This window comes from Saccostrea cucullata, unplaced genomic scaffold, assembly GCF_032062105.1.
Source record: "Saccostrea cucullata isolate Sc308-1 unplaced genomic scaffold, CSIRO_AGI_Scuc_v1 ctg1754, whole genome shotgun sequence".
Taxonomy (NCBI): domain Eukaryota; kingdom Metazoa; phylum Mollusca; class Bivalvia; order Ostreida; family Ostreidae; genus Saccostrea; species Saccostrea cuccullata.
In genome coordinates this window covers 59,333-65,392 of record NW_026938661.1, presented here as the reverse complement: position 1 = coordinate 65,392, position 6,060 = coordinate 59,333, and the positions used below count along the sequence as shown (strand labels likewise).

Here is a 6,060-nt window from a genome sequence, read left to right as displayed (position 1 = left end):
TTATTTAAAGCAAAACAGATTGTTTTTTTTCTTCAAAATATACGAGATGGAGTTAAAAAAAACTTTCTTTCCCTCCTACTGAAGCAAATTGTAGAATGTAAAACTGCCAGAAAAAATTAGAACAGACAAAAGGATGACATATATAGACCTTAAAATCGCTGACGTTGAATTTTCAATGGCAAAATCACAGTCACTCGAGTGAAAATTAGGTTGATTCTATTTATAGAGACCTTGTCATCACAATAACACTGAGCGATGCACGTAACCTGAGTAACCCTTGAATAAGAAATTTATCGCGCCTAAAGCTATAAAATCCTCGATTATACAAACATCGGACTATTTGGGAAAAATCCGGAAAACACAAAAGAATGCAAGGTAAGTTTTTACAAGATTTACAAAAACAATGATACCAAGAAAGCATAATATCGCACTTTCTGTTTTATTTTTAAAACGGGCGTTTTCTAATTAAAAAAAAAAGCTTAGTTTATATGCCTACTTTAATTGTTTACAAAGGTGCCTTTAGGAAGCATATCACAATATTTTTTTTCTTGATAAGAAGTTTTGTTATCATATTAATTAGGACAGTTCACACATTGATAAATGTACTTTCTTGTAATTTGAACAATCTCGGATAGAAAACGACCATTTATACCCCAAAAATATTAACAGTACACTGGTAACAGTATACACGCCAAACACAAAAGGGAATCTTTAATCTAACACATTCATAAGATGCCTGGGCGGATAAAGGTAGTGTTCTAATTAATTTCACGAGGAAGAAGACATTTTAGAAAATTCATTTATATGAATTAAACACTTTTTACTCATATTGAAACGCTACTTCTTGCCGTAGGAGAGCTGCAAATCTGTCAGATCGTTATATAAACATGTGTGGAATCAAAACCTCGATATATATTGAATAGGGTATTTGCTTTTAATAATTTTCCATAAATAGTATTCTACTAAAAGATATGATGCTCCCCCGAAAACCTTATTTTTAAATAATTCTCAAAGAGTACCAATGATTTTTATATCATATTCATAGTCTTATTTAAACATGTTATAAATATGTAATGTTAAACGAGAATTAAAAGTATAATTTTAAAGGATACATCTGAAACAAAGAGGTCTAGTGTTAATCATTCTGCTTAGTTGCATATCTGCCGAATTGGGACTATAGACAAGGTAGATTTTGAAATAAAGGTTTATAAAGAGAAAATAAATCGTTTCGTTTGATCCCCTGACATGAGAATATTGTTGTTACTTCAGTAAAAGTAGCGAATACCTTTGAAATTTTGAACGGAGAGGGTTTTGTCTAAATGACTGAAAGAATACAGAGGTAGAATTAAAAAAAAAATGATGTTGACTTGTTAGTGATTATCGCGAGCTGACAAAGTTCTTTAGCAAATTAGGTCGTGCAGTAGGGAAGCTTTTATAGAATGTATATGGTTTTATTTTTTTGTGGAGCCTCGACAGTTTATTTTGTTCAATTCAAATCAGTCAATTTCTTGCATCAATATTACCTACATAATATCAAAATATGGTATTCTGGGTCGTCTTAACAATATGAAATTTTCCTATAAAATTTTCTTGTCCTCCTACTGAATCAAGTTGAAGAATTGTGAAATCTGCCATAAAAAGCAGAATAAGTAGGATTACATACATAGACCTCAAAGATCGAAGACGTTGAAGGATCTCAGGGAAATATTACAGTCACTTGTTTTGAAAAGAAGGAGGTTAAAATAAAGTGAATTCTATTTATAGAGATCTTCTCATCAAAACAACATTGAGGCTAGCACGTAACCTGAGTAACCATTACATAAGGAATGTATTGTGTCTAATGCAATAAAAGCCTTGATTATACAAACACCCGATTATTTGGAAAAAAAACAACCAACTGTAAAAGAATGCAACGTAAGTTTATACAAGCATAATGTCTTTTTTTTTGAAAAGGGCGTTTCCTGTTTTAAGAAATGTTGAAAGTAGTTTACATGCCTATTTTAATTGATCATAGATTAGACTTTTGGTAGCCTATCCCAGGTATGAATTTTTATCACTGATTTGTATTATACAGTACATTCACATTTTTTTTTGTCAAATTGTCAAGGTTGAAGAAAAGAATGTTGGTTTATGTAGATTTGATTTTGTAATAAGGAGATCTGTATTTGAAATTTTACATTTAATTGTGGTCAGGAATTTCTCCGTCTTTCCATACCTCGAAAGGAGCGAAAATAAATTTTGTTGAATATCCAGGTTATGCTATTAGCATTTATCAAACCTGACTGCTTTTTGTCAAGAATATCGCTGTGGAATCGCGACCCGTTTTCGTGCTGGTTATCTTCAATCATGTTTTTGCAGTTATATATATCTGTGATTGTTTGTATAATATGTACTGACCTGTACAGGTATTGTAAATTTCTTTGGTATCTAAATTTTTGAGTGCAGTGTAGCATACATCTGTCTACAACGGTGTCGACTGATTGTACTAAACATGCAGTGACAAAGTCATGCCCTTATTATAGGGGAATTCCGATCGAAAATGGCGGACACATTCCTTTAACGAATAGTGTTCAGATTTAATATAGCAAAAACGATGCTATTTACATACTTTGTCGATACGATTTATCACCATTAATTGTCAACGTAATTTTCAGTTGGTTTCCAATAATGAAAAAGAGCACATAGCTGGTATGAAGGATTGGCATGGGATGCTCACTCCTCAATGACACCTGATCCGACCTCTGCTCGGCTCCAACATAAGTATTAAGTAATTGACGTTTGAGCTAGCAAAGCAAGTTTTTAAAATTTTCTGCAATCCTTCATTTATCTTTCTCTTTCATTGTTTCAATCCTATCTATATGTTCCTGGTGAATTTTGATTTTAATTCTTTTTTTTTGTTGTTGTTTTTTCTTTAATATTGATAAGAAATATTTTGGCATGATTATTATCCAGCATTATGTAGTTCTGAATAGCTAAAGACAGAAAATCTACAATAGTATTAACTGTTAGAAACCTTAACCTATCTGGATATGAAAAAAGTTGTTGCTTTGCATATATTAAAGACGGTTTTAATTTCATTATGTTGGCGATTCGTCATTTTTCCGGGAAATTAAATGAGAAAAAATATTAAAATATGTATACAAAATTGAAGTTATGTCCTTGCAACGTGAAATGAAAAACATTACGATTTGTAGTTTTTAAGAAATCGTGAAAATTAACACCATGGAATTTAAAAGCCGACTTACTCCTTAATTATAAATATCAAACCATTTTGTTTCTTTCAAACCTTTTAAACTGGAAATAATTTCTTGATGAGTATTACTTAATATAATGGAGGAGAAATAAAGACACCAAATCCACAATGGTATTTATTACTTTGGAAGCCATAACCTACATGCATCTGTGTATGAGAAAAGTTTTTTTTTATCAAATCTACTTTTACTACTACTACTTCATTAATTTACCTTTTAGAGAAGCAATAAAATGGCTTTGGCAGCCTCCCCTTACGCCTCTACAGAGGAGACGACAAATGCCTGTAGAGCCTGTCGACTTCTCCTGGGCCCGTGTACAGATCAACTGAGGGATATTTTACTTCACCATGCACCGTCAACATTCCCAAACGTCATTAAACAAAAGATAAGTAATCTTCCCCGTCTGACAGCACCACAACTAAATTTGATATTACCTAGAGGCAGTACTTATTCCGGGAACTACAATGATGTGGATATTCCATTATTGTACATACTACTTAGAAACATTTGCAGTATACCACCACACAGCAACGGCTGGGGAAATGATCCAGATTCTACCGACTGATCTCTCTCTGCCAACATTGAGAGAATCCGTATTGTCAGAAATCAGTGTGTTCATTCTTCTAGTCCCGTCCTCTGCAATGCTGAATTCAACACAATCTGGTCCACTGTAAGATCAGCAGTTGTCGACCTTGATTCTTTAGTTAATAACGGGAATCAGTACAAAAGAGAGGTGGATTTTTTGAGACATGAGACAATGGACCCTGTCCGTGACCTTCATTACATAGAAGAACTGAGGAAACAGGCCGAAGAAGATGCCGAAACTAGACAAATTGTTTATGGTCTTGAAGGTTACTATAAGATTTTTACAAAAATAAAACAATAAATAAGTAAATGAATTTTATTAATAAATCATATACAATAATTGATCATGTAAATGGTTAATTTTTAAGTTGTAAATTTGATTCAGATAAGATAGAAGAAATGAAAATAGATCAAGCTGAGAATCGACATAATATGCTGAAGATTGCTGGTAATTATAAGCTTACCTGAGCCGAAGGCTCAACTGAGCTTTTCTGATAAAAAATTGTCCGTTGTCTGTCGTTGTCTTAGTCGTAGTCGTTGTCGTCGTTGTCGTAAACTTTTCACATGACATCTTCTTCTCAAGAACCACTCGGCTAATTTCAACGAAACTTGCTACAAAGTATCCTTGGGTAAAGGGGATTCAAATTTTTTCAAATGAAGGGCCACGCTCTCTTCCTAGGGGAGATAATTATGAATTAGAGAAAAATTAATGGCATATAAAAAAAATCTTCTCAAAAACCACTGGGCCAGGAAAGATAAAACTCATGTGGAATCATCCTCAGGTAGCGTAGATTTAAGTTTGTTCAAATCATGACCTCCGGGGCTAAGGTGGGACCAAAATGGCCGACCCAAGATTTACATAAGAATATAGAGGATTTTTTTAAAAAAAAAATCTTCTCAAGAACCACTGGACCAGGAAAGATGAAACTCATTTGGAATCATCCACAGGTAGTGTAGATTCGAGTCTGTTCAAATCATGACCCCCCGGGCTAGGTGTTCTTTTTCCTAGCCGATGTTCTCAGGTGAGCGCTGTGGCCCCTGGGCCTCTTGTTTCTCAAATGTTTCTTTCATGTAGATAGAAAATGCAATAATCTATGATAGGCTATTTTCAACGGTATATGGAATTTAAACTGCGTTGAAGTGTTCACCACAATTATTTTCTGTTGAAAAATAACACTAAGGAGGCAATAAGTATTACCCAATATATTTCCTAATTGACGGCATTCTGGTGCAGTTTGAAGCATTTTATGTGTATAATGTATTTCGAAGTTGATTGAGTAATTTTGTTCATTTGAAAATTTTATTTTATTCAAACATTTTTAAACTGGGTGAATTCAAAGTAAGTAATATTCTCTCCTTTGTACCTTCATATGATATTTGAAAAAAATCTAGGAGTTGTTCGTTTCAGTGTGTATTTATGATGCATTTTCTTTGAAGACATTTCTAAATTTCCAAAAGAAATAATGTTTTGTCTTATTTCCAGTTGATGTGAAAGGGCTTAAAAACACAGTTGTTCCACTACACATAAAAGGTAAGCTTTGTAGGGAATAATAAGAAATTTAAGATCCCTTCCAATTTTTTTGTTTTTGACAAAGCGTATTACACATAACAGTGTCTCTCTAGTGAAAATAGAACTTTTTCTAGGTACGTATTTATTGAGTACATGTTTCTTGAAGTTTTATTGGTCTGTTTACATCATTATATCAACTTGTACTTTTTAAAAATAAATACATGTAAGCAAGTTAAAACCGCAAAACAATAAAAAAAAATGTATGGTAGTTTGCATGTTTTATTAAGAATTAACAGGATAAATCGTTTTGACATGTGCTTGAAAAAAAGGCAATTAATAAAATCGACTTTTTTTCTTCTCAATGTGGAATAAATTTCCATGACAAGAATTTCCTTCCTTTCATAAAGAGTTTTTTCAAAATAATTTTTAAAAAAGCATACCTATTGAAATTGGAATATCCGTATAAACCGAGGTACTGTATCACAGAAGGTGCTTGCTCGAAAAAGATCCCTCATTGCGCAATGGCTCTGAGTGCCGAGAATAGGACAAAATTAGCAGCTCTCCACCGGCATGTGGTGTCTTCTCCACATGAGTGAAAAATTCTCGAGAGGGACGTTTAACAATATACAATCAATCAATTATAAATTTATATGTGATTGGAATTGACAGATAATTCATTGTTCTTTTCATTGTATCCCCTCTTCATCAATTACG

At 32.9% G+C, this 6,060-nt stretch overlaps 1 long non-coding RNA gene across 2 annotated transcripts; it reads left to right on the top strand.

Annotated features, from left to right (window-relative positions):
• The first annotated feature begins 267 nt into the window (after positions 1 to 267).
• LOC134250824 (uncharacterized) lies at positions 268 to 4,280 on the top strand. Of its 2 annotated transcripts, none has more exons than XR_009988615.1 (3): positions 268 to 375; positions 3,472 to 4,102; positions 4,222 to 4,280. It is a non-coding gene; the product is annotated as an uncharacterized LOC134250824 (long non-coding RNA). The 2 variants fall into 2 exon arrangements; XR_009988614.1 differs by lacking the exon at positions 268 to 375 and adding an exon at positions 1,750 to 1,914.
• Positions 4,281 to 6,060: the final 1,780 nt, after the last annotated feature.